This window comes from Calypte anna, chromosome 8, assembly GCF_003957555.1.
Source record: "Calypte anna isolate BGI_N300 chromosome 8, bCalAnn1_v1.p, whole genome shotgun sequence".
NCBI lineage: Eukaryota > Metazoa > Chordata > Aves > Apodiformes > Trochilidae > Calypte > Calypte anna.
Genome location: NC_044254.1, coordinates 21,298,718 through 21,313,356, shown reverse-complemented (window position 1 = coordinate 21,313,356; position 14,639 = coordinate 21,298,718). Strand labels below are relative to the sequence as shown.

Sequence of the window (14,639 nt, the reverse complement as noted above, 5' to 3'; positions counted from 1 at the left end):
TGTAATTACCTGTGAAAACAAATAGCACAGCTGGAGAGGAGAGAAGTGAGACGTCAGCAGGCTGCCCAAGATAGCTCAGGTGTGTAAAATGGCTACTCTGTCTCACCAACAATTTCCCTAGAAATAAAGCTGTGGATTTCTGACTTGTTTAATGTCCATGTCGTCTCCTCAGCCTCTTGCCAATGGTTGTTTTGCACATGTGCCAGATTTATCTTTCAAGACTTCTGCCTGTCTCCTCTTTGAGCTGAATTAACATCTCCTTGCTTTTGATATCAAAGTATGAGCAGACAATGTGGGCATTGTATTCTTCTGAAGGGCAGTGAACAAAGTAAGGAGGTGGTTTTCCTGATGAACTAATTCTGTCTTGCTGTCTCTGAGCAGCAAATTTTGCTAGGTACTGATGCCTGGTGAAAGAACAACCTGTAGGTCCATCAGAGAGTTTGCTCTCCTGATTCCTGCTCAGGTATGTGCCTTCACAGATTTTTTTTTTTCCAGCATCCCTAAATAAAAACTGATAATTTTAGTACAGAGCAAGATCTGATGTCCTCTGGAAATGAAGTCACTAACTTTGCTGCATCACCCGTTTCTGCCATGGAAACAGTTGGTGAATTAATGCAAGTTTTGCACAGGTTTAACAGCCATCCTCCTCTTCAGAGTGAGAGGTGGGAGGAACATTTTCTATTTAACTCAGAATTGTTGTCTTAAGTTATTAATTCCTTGCATCCTAATGCATTTATCTCTGGCTGCAGTGAGGAGTGGAGAGCTTTGAAATCTAACGAGCTCAAAGGATGCTTTCTGCACCAGGGAACAAAGCAGCAGCATTGCTTTACTAGGGCACTACATGAATTTGAAGGCTACTTTACATAGTGCAAGCAGCACAGTGAAGCCTTGCTGCTGATTTTGAGGCTGTGCAGGTCCTTGTGTCCTTCAGGAGATGCCGTATGTGATACGGGTGCTGTGTAAATGGAGTGTACAGCTCCTTGTGCTTCATCCAAGTGAGGTCAGGATGACCACCAGCAGTCACCAAGATGTCCTGACTGCTTGGGACTGAGACAAGCACCACCCATGAGAGTGGTGGCAGTGGAGGCTTCAGACCCTCCATATCAAAATGCTCTCTTTGTCTGTCTTTCCCAGGAGTTTTAGCAAGAAGGAGAATGTTTTATCCTAAAACCCCAGAGCCTGTTTTTACGAGGAGCAGGATTAGATTTGGGATATTCTTGCATTTGGTTGGTCTCTCTGCCAGCTTTGCAGAACGTCTCCCTTGATAACTGGGCACAAAGGAGCAGACTGGAGGGTGCAGCATGTGTCCTGGTGCAAAGCATTCCCCTGCCTGCTCTCTGTGGAGTGTGTGGGTGTGAGATGCAGTGGATGGGTGCTTGTTTGGCCATGTGGCTGGGAGCACCATCCACTTTGGGACCTTTTCAGACGATGTTGTGCAGTTGGCTGGGCTTTCTAAAGTTGTTTCTCTCTCCAGTTCCTTGGGCTTGCTTTTGGCCAAGAAAACATCAAATTGCTGAAATTACAAGCCCGGACTGTACTATTTATGTTGGAGGAATGGTGCAGTTTACATAGGCAAGCTCTTTGCAAAATCAGCTTATGCTGGCTTTTAGCAGTTGAAGTGAACAGCTGTAGCAAGTTAGAGATGTTGAACGGGAGACCAGCTCCAGAGCAGTGTGCACTTCCACCATGACCACAGGCTCTTGCAAGTGGGAGATGACTCCAGCTGGGTTTTGCTGGGATTTGAAGTGGCTTGGGATGGGGACTGAGTGCCGCAGTCACTGTGAAGAGCTGGGATTCTGGGGGCCTGCTCAGGTTGTTTGCTCTCATCCTGGCAGGGCCCTGCTGCCTCTATCCAGCTTTTGTTGAGCAATGTCGTGGTACTGGCTTGATGTTTCTGGCTTTGCTGGAGACCAAATCTCCTTGGCGTGGCTTTCTCAGTTCTGCTTTTCCCTTCTCCTCCATTGTGTGTGAGCCTTGGAGTGGTCCAGCTGCCACCCCAGCCTTTTCCCCTTCCACCAAGTTACCCCTGAACTGGGAGCAAAGCTGAGTTTCAGCTTGAAAAGTCCCTGGGAGTGAGTGAGGATCTGGGAGGCTGGTTTGCTGGGGGGGGGTGGAGGGAAGGGGGAAGCTGGGAGAGATCAGCCTCCCTTCTGGTTTTGGTTCTGTCTGAACAGGTTTTGATGCATTGGTCTGGTCTGCCAGCAGGGTCTGGAGAATGCTTGGGCCATCCTTGTCTAGGCACGGCAGCTGGCAGCGTGTGAGAAGGTGACTGATTTCTTGGGCCGTGGTACGGCTAGGAAAAAAGACAACTGTTGGGCAGATGTGTTCTCTCTGAAGTGGGTTGAAGGGTCTGTTGGCCCACAGAGGAGCTCTCTCTAAATGCAGCTGCCTTCTCTCTCTGGTCGTGAACAGTCCCAAAACCTCAGTGAGTTTTTGCAGAGTGAGCTCAGGCTGCAGTACCCAGACCCTAAACAAGCACTAGCACAGACTGGAGGATCCAGCTGCCTCCGTTGGCCCAAGGGCTGGAGGAGACTCTAGCTCTCCTTTTCCTACCAGGCTTGGAGCTACTTTAAATGGGACTGAACCACCACAATGTCCCACTTTTCTGCTGATGCCTTTGCCCACTATCAGTGGGTGCTGAGCAGGGAAATGATTTCTTGTACCTGTTGGCATATTTTCTCCTTAGAAGTAGTTTCTCTGGTGGAAACCGTACATGTTTATAGGGAGCAGGCTGGCTGGGGTCTGGAAATAAACACTTTTAAGGCAGCAAGGGAAGGAAGATGTTGCAAGTATGATAAATGATAGTGGGTCTGCAACTTATAATTTCTTTTTGTTGTTATTTGATCTTTCCTCTGCAAACTTAGCAGATGACTTCTGCAGGAGATAAATATGTGGGAGGAGAATGGAGAGTGGCTCTTTGGTCTTCGAAAGTAATTAAATGTTGAATGTCTGACTTAAAACATCTTGAAGAGGCTCAGATTTAAGCAGGAGGGTGCTCATCCTTTTCTGCAAATCAGTCCCCATTTCAGGGCTGGCAGATGGACAGCAGCAGTTGGAAGTCATTTGGGCAAAATATGACTTCTTATGGCAGGGGCTGCATGGAGCTGTGCTGGTCAAAGGCAGCTCACATCAGAGCTACATTCTGTCATATAATCTGTATTTTGGTTGTGTTTTGCATTTGCCTCTACTGCTTTAAATAGCTTGAAATAGAGCTGATGTTGATGGAAGTGGATGGGTGTGATCAGAGGTTGGGTCCAGGTGACTGCAAGGAGATGTTCTTGGTACAGAGAGGTTTCTGAGAAATGCCAAGATGAGTCAGTGGGCTATGTTTTTCTGGCATGCAGGAAAGCAGATGAGCCTGGCCACCATCATTTCTGTAGTGCTGAACTGGTAATGGTTGGCACCCAAAGGGAGAGGCTGCTGATGGTGTTCCTGGAGATGACTCTGAATGAAATTTAGCATTCCTTTGAGGTGTTTGGCACATGCTGATGTAGCTGGCAGGGTGTGAGGGCAGAGCATAGGCCAGGAGATCTCTATGCTTTGCTGCACCCATATTCTGATAAGTGGGATCTGTCCAGAGATTCCATCTGTCCATGCAGGCTTGTACAAGCTGTTTGACCTTCCTGAAAAGGGGTCCTCCCACATCCTGTGTTGCCCCACTTTGTGGTGGTCCCACATTGTTTAGCCTGATTAGAAAAGGGTTCTAAAAAGACTTTTTAAAGCAATGACTGAGTCTGTCTGCCGCATCTCTGTGCAAAGGACAAGCTGAAAATCATCTCAAGAGTTATAATAGTTTTTTTGCTACTTCACAGAATCAGCCAGGTTGGAAAGGACCTCTGAGATCATCAAGTCCAACCCTTGTTTACATGTGCAAGGAAGGCGAATGGGGGCCAGGCTGCTGCATCCACCAAGGCTCTCAGTCCTCCAGTGTCCATGCTACAAAAAAGTCTCGAATTTAGTCAAAGCTGAGGAAATGCAAAAAATTTGGAAAGCAGATCAGTGCAGACTCTTGTTCCTGCTCCAAGGAGCTGGTATCTGATTCTGAAAACAGCCAGGGGCAAATTGTCTGGGATCCAGGTCAGAGGCAGAACAGCGGGGCCTCTCGTTGGTGCCAGTGAACTTTTGGTACACTTAGTGGCTGAATCTCACATTTGGAAGGTAAATCCTGGGGGGAAATTGCATCTATTACCCAAGCAAATGCTGTTGGGAGCAGGATTCCTCTTGCCTGCTGTCTGTCATCTAAAAGTTGTGTCTTTTTCAGTTTAGTGTTCCAAGATCTCTGTTAGTCATTGGACAGACTGCTGCCTGGGGGTGATGCTGACCCAGTCTCTTGGGGTATGTAGGTGATTTTATTGGAGTTGATGGTAGAGGAGCCTTGTCCACTGGCATAAGACCCTCAGTGAACAGGACATGAATCCCACCGTCAATCACGTGGGTGGCAAACAGCTTGCTCCATTTTGCAGTAGATTTAGCTAAAGTAGTGCAACACTTCCTTAGTTGTGCAGGTCAGTTGAATCCATGATTCCTGTCTGAGTGTTGGTCATTTGCTCCATAACATGTCAACATTAGCATGGGCAAACCTTGAGAGCACACACTCTTATAAGAAGCAGCAGGACGTGCTGGGAAGTCTGGAGGAAGAAACGGGCAACTTCAGGAACATTTTTTGTCTTCTCACATCTGTTATTCTGCCTTCTCCTGCCTTTTCTCCCCCCAATTTGCACATTGTCATTAAAACCAGAAAAGAAAAATCCCAATATGCATATGACATTTTACAAAAGTGCTCTCTGTGCTCTTAAAATCCAACAGTTTCACTGCATGGCATTCATCTGTAATCAATTAGAAGGTTTTCTGATCAACAGAAGCTGGAGGTTCAGTTCCCTGGAGCTTAGCACTCCACATGAGGAGGTGGGAATGCCTGGCACTCAGTCTCCTTTCACCTGAAGGAACTGGAGCAACAATGAATGAAATTTGGTGATGCAGAATGAGATCAAAAAGCTACAAACTTGCTTTGTTAGCCCTATTCCAGCCCCGTTTCAGTGTTAAACCAGATGGCACAGATGCTCCTTCCAGCTCAGGAAGTCCTGAAGCTGCTTTTGCCAAAAGCTGGGGAGAAACTCTTCTTAAGGCTTGTTAGCCTCTGCCAGAGACATGAGAGATAAAAGCTGTAGTCCAGAGCAGACTGTCTTGTCTTTTTAGGGTCCTCTAAGATGCTGCCAGATTGGGACCTTGGGTACTTTAATGGACTAAACCTAATTTCATCCCTGGACCCCATGAGCTCTGCTCACCTCTTCCTCCTGAAAGAAGCCCAGTGTTGCACAGATACCTCATTATAAGCAGAGGGAAGCAAAACTTATTTGGGGACAAGGCTGCTTTCATGCTGCCTGAGGGATGTTCTGGCTCTTCTGTGGCATGGGGACTTCCACAAACCCCTTCAGTTCCAGTTGCTCATGGTCTTTGGAGGCAGGAGTGACCTGGTGCGAAGGGGAGGAAGGAAAGGAAAACTTAAACTAAATACTTGGAATAAAAGAAATCTCTCCAAGTGAGGATAAATGATCTGAGTATTTGGCTTCTTAAAAAGAGGGACTGAAACCTGCTGAGATATCAGCAACTAGGTTGGACCAGAACTGGGGTGTGATCATGCAATGACGGGTTGGTTCTGGACGTCCTTGGCTACCAAAACAGATCTGTTCCCTCCAGTGCTCCTAGGGAAGCTGCATCTGTAGGAATCCTGTCCAGGGCTGGCTTCAGCTTTGCTGCAATCCAGAGCAGCATCATTCTGTCCAGTGGACTGAGTGTTACAGCGTTTCCCCTTTGGAGAGGGCAGGGGCATAAAAATTATAAATAAAAGGCAGAGGGCTTTTGAGAGGGTAATAGAGTACAAGATGGAGTATTAAGCCCATCTCCAACCATAATTAAACCTGCAGTTGGAGGGTCTGTCACATTGCTTCAGACCCCTGCAAAAAAAAATAACAAAACAACTCAGTTGCTAGCTTCATTAGTAATTAAATGTCCAATTACTGTATGTAATGTTTCTGCTTTGCTGAACTCCACAACTGCATTCATAAACAGCCCTAAGGAAGGCCTCTAATCTGTGCCATTGTTCTTCAAGTGGTTTGCACATGCAGAAAAAGAAAAGAAAAATCAGGCAGACATCTATAATATGGAAAGGAAAGGGGGAAGGGGTGGGAAGAGGAGGAAATCAAATCAGCATCTTCCACCTCCCTCCCCCCCTGAGGTAGGATCTCTGCCAAGCCCACAGAGAAGCCCTCAGGCCCCTTGAGCATGCAAATGTAATTTTCTATCCAGACAACACACTATTTTTTTTTTTTATATAAAATGAAGTCCACCCCCACTCCCCCTCAGAAAACCTCCTCAAATCCCTGAATGCCCAACAGAAGCAAGAAGAAAATTACAATGAAAAGAGGAGAGGCAGGAGGGGGGAGAAAAAAGCATCAGCAGCCCACAAACAGAAGGAGAGATGGAAGGAGAATTGAGATGAATATGCAGTGTCCAGAGTTTAAATAGACATAAAAGATAATGAAGGTGGGGAGCGGGGAGAGGAGGGAGGGGAGATTGTAATCAAACAAAATGATTTTGGTCCTCTTCAATCATCCCTGGTTTGCAGGCTGTCATTTTATACAAATTAGAGCCACGGTAATTTTATGAATATTCACTGGGATTGAAATCACGTTCATTAAAGGGAAGGCACCCTTCCCGGGGCCCACTGTGCTGCTAGGCTTTTGTTTGCCTGGAACAACAGGAAAGCCACTTGCGGGCTGGATGAGGGCCGGATCCATCCTCCCCTTCCCTTCCTTGCCCCAGGGTGGGGGTCCAGGGCCCCAGGGAGATGCTGGAGGCTTCTGGGTGTTCCCAGGGATGGGCTCATGGCCCCAAGCAGAGTGGCCTTTGGGGTGAGAAGCAGAAGGGCCAGGTGGAAATGCCCTTCTGGGGTATAAGAGCTGTAGCCTGGGAATTGGCTCCCTGCCTCATCTGCAGGAGAGGGGGACCGCAAGTGCTGTAGCCTTTAATTTCCAGGCAAGCCCTTATTGAACCAGTAACAGCTCAAAACCATTCAGGATGAAATAATTGCCACACTTTTACATTTTTATTTATTTATTTATTTATTTATTTATTCCCTATTCCCTTTGAGCATAGCTGCTGAATTGAATTCTTCTTCCTGCTCGGAGTCCAACCCAAGTCTGTGTTGCACATGTCTGGCACCACGCTGGGGACGGTTCCTCTCATACATAACCAATCAAAGATGTATTCAGGGCCGTTGTGAGGAAACCGGGGATGATTATAAATCGAGAGATCCAAGCCTTTTGCTGACTGCTCACCCTTGCATATTATGAAATTTCTCTTAGAAAGGCAGACAAAGCCTTTTGAGCCTGTGTGTGGTGATGGCCTCGCTTGGATGTCTGGCTTTAACTGCTTCACAATGTCGGCCTCTCGTTTCCGAGAAAAAGGCAAACGTATCCTATTGTAGCATGTCAAGTACCCAAACTCCACCATTCATCAGCCTGCTGATGGCTGTAACCCATCCTCGGGTTGTCACAGTAATGCAAGGAGATTGCTCTGCTTCTTGGTAGCCGCCGGCAGGAGGAAGGCAAAGCTTGACCTGGAGAGGAAACGCTCATTTAAATATTTGATTGCGTCTTAGCCCAGCGGTGGGATGGCTTGTCCCTTCTCCAGGACAGCTGGATGGCAAGCAAAATCGGGGTGACTGGGTGTCGTGTTTGGTTATCGTTGATGAGGCTGTCTGTAATAATTGTGGTGCTGTGCTGGGGTCACCCAGGGAAGGAGATGTGATATCCAGAGGGCGTTGGGGCCATTTTTCTGCTTCTGGCATGAGCAACTTCTTCATCAGCCCGGATGCTGGCAGTGCTATACATCTGCCTGCTGAATCCAGGTGAGAGGAAGGAATCACTTGGTGGGAACTAAAAGTATTTTGTAAATTGCTTACCTTATATTTTTTATCTTTTTAGATCTAGAAGAAGTTTAATTAAGATCCAAGGAAGCCAGTCATACTAATGTGCACTTTTATGGTAACACAGGTAGCCATAGAATCTAGCTTGAACCTTAATGTAAAAACAGCTAACTTAACCAATGGGAATGTTTGGGTTTTATTGTTTTTTGCTGAAGGTGGGAACATCACTGGAGCAGTGTGTAGAAAAGTGGTTGCACATGTGGTGGCAGAAATTTCCTTTTGGAAATGGAGCATCAGCCTGCACTGTGGAGGGTCCTGCCTTCTCCAGATCAGATGATAAACAAAGCACAAAGGGCTGACAGGAATTGCCTTGGTTTAGTCAACATTTTTGCTGTCCCATTTTCCCCAGCTGAGAACTGCAGATGCTTGGTCCAGTAGCATTGAAAAGACCAGTCCTGGTAGAGTAAGGCTTTGGGTTCTGCTCCCAGCAGTGGTTGTGTGTTGGACTGGGACATCATCACAGGCCCCTCTGCCTGCTGTATGGGCTAATAAAATTTGGCTTGCTTTCTTCTCTGTCTTGTGCAAACCTTCTCATTAAAGATACTGCCCCATCAGCTCAATGGTTGTTTCCCAGCCTGCTGCTGTTAATGGGAGAGCTGGTCAGGTCATCTCCACCATGAGGGAAGGCCACATGTATGCTTCTCAGGGGGCCACAATGCTAGCTCTGCCTGCTCTAATCCATCACAGCTTTGTATACAAATACAAATCATTCTTCAAGGCTCTGATGTGGGAAGCAGTGTGTGCTCTTCAGGCTTGCTGGGACTTGTGGTTCCTGTCTTAGCACCCTTGCCTGGAGGGCTCTATTCTCTGGGTGCTTGGAGGCATCCTTGGACTCCTGCAGGCCTGATGTATGGCAGCAGAGCTACTCATTTGTTTTCTGTTTCTGGAAAAACAAAAATTTGTTTTCCTGTTCTGGAAATGCATCCCAAACCCCACAGAGAGCCACCCCATTGAGCTGTGAGGTGCTGTGCATTGTGCTTAGGGAGCTGGTTAGGATCTGAGGCTCCCTGTGGCAAAAGGAGGAGTGGTCTCTGTTGTTCTTGTTGTATGGATTTGTGCACATGTGCTGGCCAGACCCTGCAGACCCCAAAGCCCAGGTGAACTGAAGCAAATGCACTGTCCTTGATGATGGGCATCCCCATGGACCTGCAGGCGAGGGTGATGCTGAGGTTCTTGTAAGGGAGAAGGATATGAAGGTCAACCCCATAGGCAGCCAGAGGGCAGCAGCATCTCCACGCTTAGGTCTTGTTCTCTTTGGTGCATGTGTTGCCTGGCTCCTTTTGGACTTTTCCACCAAAAATTACTTTGACAGCCAGGCTGGGCTGGTTTTCTGCTTATTAAGATCCCCGTATTTTATAACTTCTGAAGTGTATTTGAGCTCCTAGACATTATGATAAGCCTTTTCTGACCAGCACCATGTATTGGTGAGGAAACTTCAGCCTGGTCTTGGAGAACCTTGGTTGCTTTAGTGTTGTGTAAATTGGAAATGTACAAGAACTTCCTGAGATGGAGTAGAGAAGAGGCTGTTCATGAGGTCAGTGCTGAGAAGCCTTTTTCTGCATTACACATGAGAAAACAGAAATGTCCTCTTCCAGCCTGAGGTCAGCAGTTGTTTGTTGTAGCCCTAGTTTTTAAGCAAAGAAGAAAAGTTTTCAGACGGTTCAGTGATGCCAAGAATGAGGAATCTTTCCAACAGAAAACATAATCCCTTGTCTCATTGTGTTTATGACTTTAAAAAACTCCTGCTGGTCATTTTCTGTGGGGACCATTTTCCAAGGCAGCTTCTTGGGTTTTGAATGGTTTCATCCCTCAGTGCTTCTTTTGAGTGGAAAGTTTAAAGATGCGTCATCTGGCTTGAGCAGGGCGATAAACTGTAAAGCAAATCTGAAGAGCCTTAGAACAGGGCTGTACAAAATGCAGATGAAGGGGATTAGAAAAGAGAGCTGCACTATATCCAGTAGATAAGCAAGGTCTAACTCAGCAATTTCTGAGCAGTTGCACCAGGGAGGAGCAGGGAATGATCACTTTTTGGCTCCCACCAGCAAGAGCAGAGGCAGAGAAGTATCTAGTGTTGGCTTGTACCTTAGGTACTGCTCATTGTGGGGTGGTCAGCAGTGTTATCCCCTTAAGGGCTGGGGCAGCAGGGAGAGGAATTGTGTATCAGCAGTGTGCTGGCGGGGGCTGTAGTCTTATTAGCTGTTAACCAGACAGAGTAGAGTGATAAAAGCATCCAGCTGGCTTTATCAAGTGTTGAATGCTCCAAAGTGGTTGGCATTTTCACGGATAAAATATGGCTGCTGGCATCTGTCTGTCATTGCTGTTTGGGAGACAGAGAGGGAGAGGAGGCACTTTTGAGAAGTAATGAAGCTTTCAGGTAAAGAAAATCCAATACACAGCTGGCTGGGAGTCTACCCAGGCTGTCAGCCTTGGAGGTCAGAGGGCCCCAAACCAAAACTCAGAAGTATGGCTTTGACCAGTGGCTAAGAGAAAATCTGCTCCTTCCTGGACACAGACCTCCTGGGACAGGGGAGGCAGAAACTGAAACCCTGGCCCATGGTTCTGATATTATTTCTCTGATTTATTTTCTCCCATTTCTCTTGGCCTATAGGCTCAGTTTTGAAGTTTCTCCAGGAATCCCTCTCCTGCCTGAGGGCGCCACACACCTTGGATTTGTTCCTGAAGGATCTGTGTTGCTTTTGTAATGCTCATCATCACCTGTCTGAGCAGCTTTGCAAGGTTTTTGTTTTGCTCAGAAAATAAGCAATTTGAATATTTGCTTGTTGAAGCTTGTTCCTGTTGTATTTGCTTGTTCCTGTTGAATATTTGACCCCTACCTCTAGCTCAGGGTTTCCTGCATGGCCTTGTCCCGTGAGATGACTTTCATGCCTTCTCCTTTGGCTTGCTCATCTTGGAAAGGCAAGGCTGCCATCAGTCCCTTGTGCGCTGGGGTAAGATCTGTTGATGTAACCTGAGGCTAGAGTTAATTTCTGTTTCCCAGGGCACAGATTACAAGTGCTATGATAAAAATTTTGAGTCTAATGTCTTTATTTTTTTTCTCCTACGATCAGGTCTTTTATCACTTGCACCTTGCTAAATAGGGAGCTCTGAGAGTTGGGTGGATTTCAGCATTCCCATCTACCCCAAAAGTTCAATAAATTTAGTCTAGTGCAGTGTTTGCCATTGGTCCAGCCTCATGAAGCTTAAAGCTTTCCAGCTCCCTTTGACTTAGCTGTGCAGGGTCATCCTCTTGCTGGATCTTGTCAGTGGACCAGAGCAGCTTCTAGATCTGCTTTTTGCTTGAAATGAGCCTGTGTTTGTATTGACTTCAAGCAAGACCAAAGTTGAGGTGCTTAGGTCCACCTGATGCATTTCCCCTCCTAGCACATCTTGCTGTAATGCAATGAGAATGTGTCTTGAGTGTACAATAGGGACAGTGTGAACAAGCCCTGAAAGCAGCACAGCTTTGTGAAACTGATTCACTGTAGGTGTAAGTCTGATGAAAGGGAGTGTTATGCTTTCTTTTAAGAAGTTGTTATATCTTCTCTATCAAGTACAGTGTCCTCCAGGAGGTCTGGCGGACTGGGGACCAGTGATACCTGGGATATTCTCTTGTTTGGGATGCCTGTGATGCAAAGACTTCTGCATGCCCCATCCTATTCCTGCCAGGTGTGTCCCACCAAGACGAGACACCACAAATGCAGGTCTCCTTTGCAATTCCAGCTTCTTAGGGGAGGGCATGGAGAATCCTGTAAGACTATTCTGCTGGTTTTTGGCTGTTTTTCTTTTTTTCCTGTTTCTTCTAGATTCCTTTCTGAAGATAATTGAAAGACATGAATATTTTGTGATAGACTGTGAAGGACTTGAGATTGAAAGCTGTAAAGTACACATCATACACTCCATAAATGTCAGAGATGCTGTGCAGCAGCATGGCTACTTCACTTTAGCCAGTTGTGTATATCAAGTGATCCCTGCAGATTTATTAGATGTTTCAAAATGGATTTGAAATAACTGGATTTAGTATTTCTGGCTATTCCTTGAACCGTCTTGTTTTTCAGCCAGCTTGCATAAATGTGCCAGTCATGGGCTGCGGTGTATCAGCCAACTTAGCAAATGGTTTTATTTATAGCTGAAAGAGTGAAGCCAAGGAGTATAAATCCTGAAAAAAGTATAAACTGTATCATGGAAATAATAAACTTCAAATTCATGGAATTTCTAATGTTCCACTGATGGCTTAAAAATCTGTTTAATGGCTGCTGAGTGATACTTGGCTGCAAAGCAGAAACCCCAAAGTTGTCTTAACTCAAGTGATATTTTTTAGTGTTTCTTTATGTGCTGGCACTAAGTCTCTTTGCTGAATGATGGAAAGTTGACCTTCTCCACTGCATTTCTGCAGCAACCAGATAAGATTTCAGATCACAGCTTTGCTTTTTCTGTTGATGATCTGTGGCTGTAGCCTGAGTCTCACTGTTAGATGTCGGGCTGTTTATCTGGAGGATCAGTTGTGTGCCCAGCTGACTTTGGGGGTGTGAAAGACTTTCTGTGCTGAAAGCAAGTGCAAGGGAAGGAGCTGATGATTGGAGAGAGGATCCTGAGCTTTCATAGCATGGAAGTCCAGCCAGGTCTTCAGAGATGGCAGTATTTGGTGGACTCTGAGAACTAAGAAGATCAAGATGGTAGTGTATTTTAAAGTTGGTAACTGCTTTTTGTTTTGGGTTTTTTTGAGCTGATTCCTTAAAGTTTAAGGACCTAATTGCACATCCTTTCCTTGTCAGTCAGCATCAGAGCAAGTGTATTGCTTTCTACACAGATTGCTACACAGATTGTTTATGTTTACCTGTTTTCATCAACTGCTGGTTGGCAATGGACATGTAGGTGTGCTGTCCTGGGCAGTGTTGGCCAGGACTTGTTTGCAACATCCTGAGCTTGGGGCCCCCTTCCTGGGCTGGAGGTATGGGGGGGATGGTGACAGAAGAAACCATCGAGGCTTCATGGTCTCCAAGGCATCCTGAGATTTTGAGCACATGGATGTTGCTTTATGACTACAAAGAGCCCAGACTGCTTGTGTGGCCTATTCCCCCAGCCTGGCTGACCAGTACCAACATACTCCATGGCAGCTGTGGTGTGTGTCTGTGTCTGCTGTATCTGCAGGTGAAGGTCGAGTCACCTGCTTGACTGTTGGGTGCCTCTGGCCCCAGGTGAGAGCTCTACCAATACACCAGGTTCCTTCTTCTTGATTGCTGGTCTGCTCTTTGCTTTGTCAGCCTGGACCAGCTGGGCATTTCACATATGTGGCTTGTTAACTTCCCATTTGAAAGATGGTCTCTAAAAACATAGTTCAATTTTATTTATTTTATTTTACTTATTTTAGGACTGAATTCAACTGAGCAAGTTTGCAGTTTCTCTGGGTTCTCATGATTGACATTGTGTTTGAACACGACATTCAAAGTTAATACTTCTTGCAGATGCTGAGATAAGTATCTGTAAATCTTTGCATTTACCATTATCCCCAATTTTCTTGTGCAGTGCCTGCTGTCACCGTATAAAGGTATTTATCCCGCACATAATCTGATTGGAAAATAAGGCTTTGAAACAGAAAGTAAAATACACATTTCAGGTAGTGTTAGAAATGTCAGTTGTGGATGCTTAAACAGTCCTGATTGCCTCCAGGCTTTGGGCATTTGGTTTTTCAGCTCCCTATTGTTAGATCTAAAGCTGCTTATTGGAGTCCAAACAGGTTAGAAAGACATCTTGTTCTTCAGATCCTCAGAAGTCTCCCTCTCCCCCACTGCAGGGGATGGCCTTCTTGCATCCCAGCCAGTCAAGTTTTAACCCTTGGCTTAGATGGTGCGGAGCTGAACAAAGAACTGCTGCTTTTGGACAGAGCAGAATAAAAACCCCATTATTTTGTAATAATACTCTGCTCTTTGCTACCAAGGATTTTTCTAAGGACTTTACAAATATTAAGACCTGGGCAGTTACCCCTGTGATTGAGAGCTGGAGAAATGGCTGTGTGTGGGCATCAGAAGGGCTGAACATGAGGTGTAACCCCTGTGCTAGCGCGGTTGCAAGTATTGAGGTCCCCTGTGCCCTTTGTACTTAAGATGCTAAAATGTGGCAGAACAAGGAGGACATTCAGAGCCAGAAAAGCCTCCTGGTTGACATTGCTTTATACCCATTTCTTAGCCTTGTACCAGCTCCTTGACCCATTCCAGTCCTTGTTGAGGCTTATGTTGGGCTTGGCACTGTGGGATCAAGGATAAACTCTGCACAGTGCAGGTTGATTCCTTCATGCCATCCCTCCAAGCAGGGAAAAGCAGAAGTTTTCACTGGTGACTCTAGACACCACTATGATGGTGGTGGTGGAAATCCAGTTGATGTCTCTTGGGCTGGTTATACCCAACCCTTTGCCTCCGCTACCATCACAGCATCTGTTGGGTGATGGGGTGGGATTGAGGTGGTTTTGCACAGAGGCAGGTGTTCGCAGCCCCATATCCCAGTGCTGGGAGGAGAGATGGGGGAACAGTGTGTCTTGCCTCTAATATATGGTCCTGTCACTGAGCAGGTAAGACCCCATCTCAAGTTAGAGATGGGAACTGAGCCCTTGCTCTTTCATCCCCTATTTCCTGTCTTTGTGCTCCTCTAGGGCACAAAC

The 14,639-nt window shown here is 46.2% G+C and overlaps 1 protein-coding gene across 2 annotated transcripts in view; it reads left to right on the top strand.

Annotated features, from left to right (window-relative positions):
- The window catches only part of ZSWIM5 (zinc finger SWIM-type containing 5), a 97,883-nt gene that overhangs the window by 28,413 nt on the left and 54,831 nt on the right, over positions 1 to 14,639 (top strand). The gene's annotated exons all lie outside the window — the stretch shown is intronic.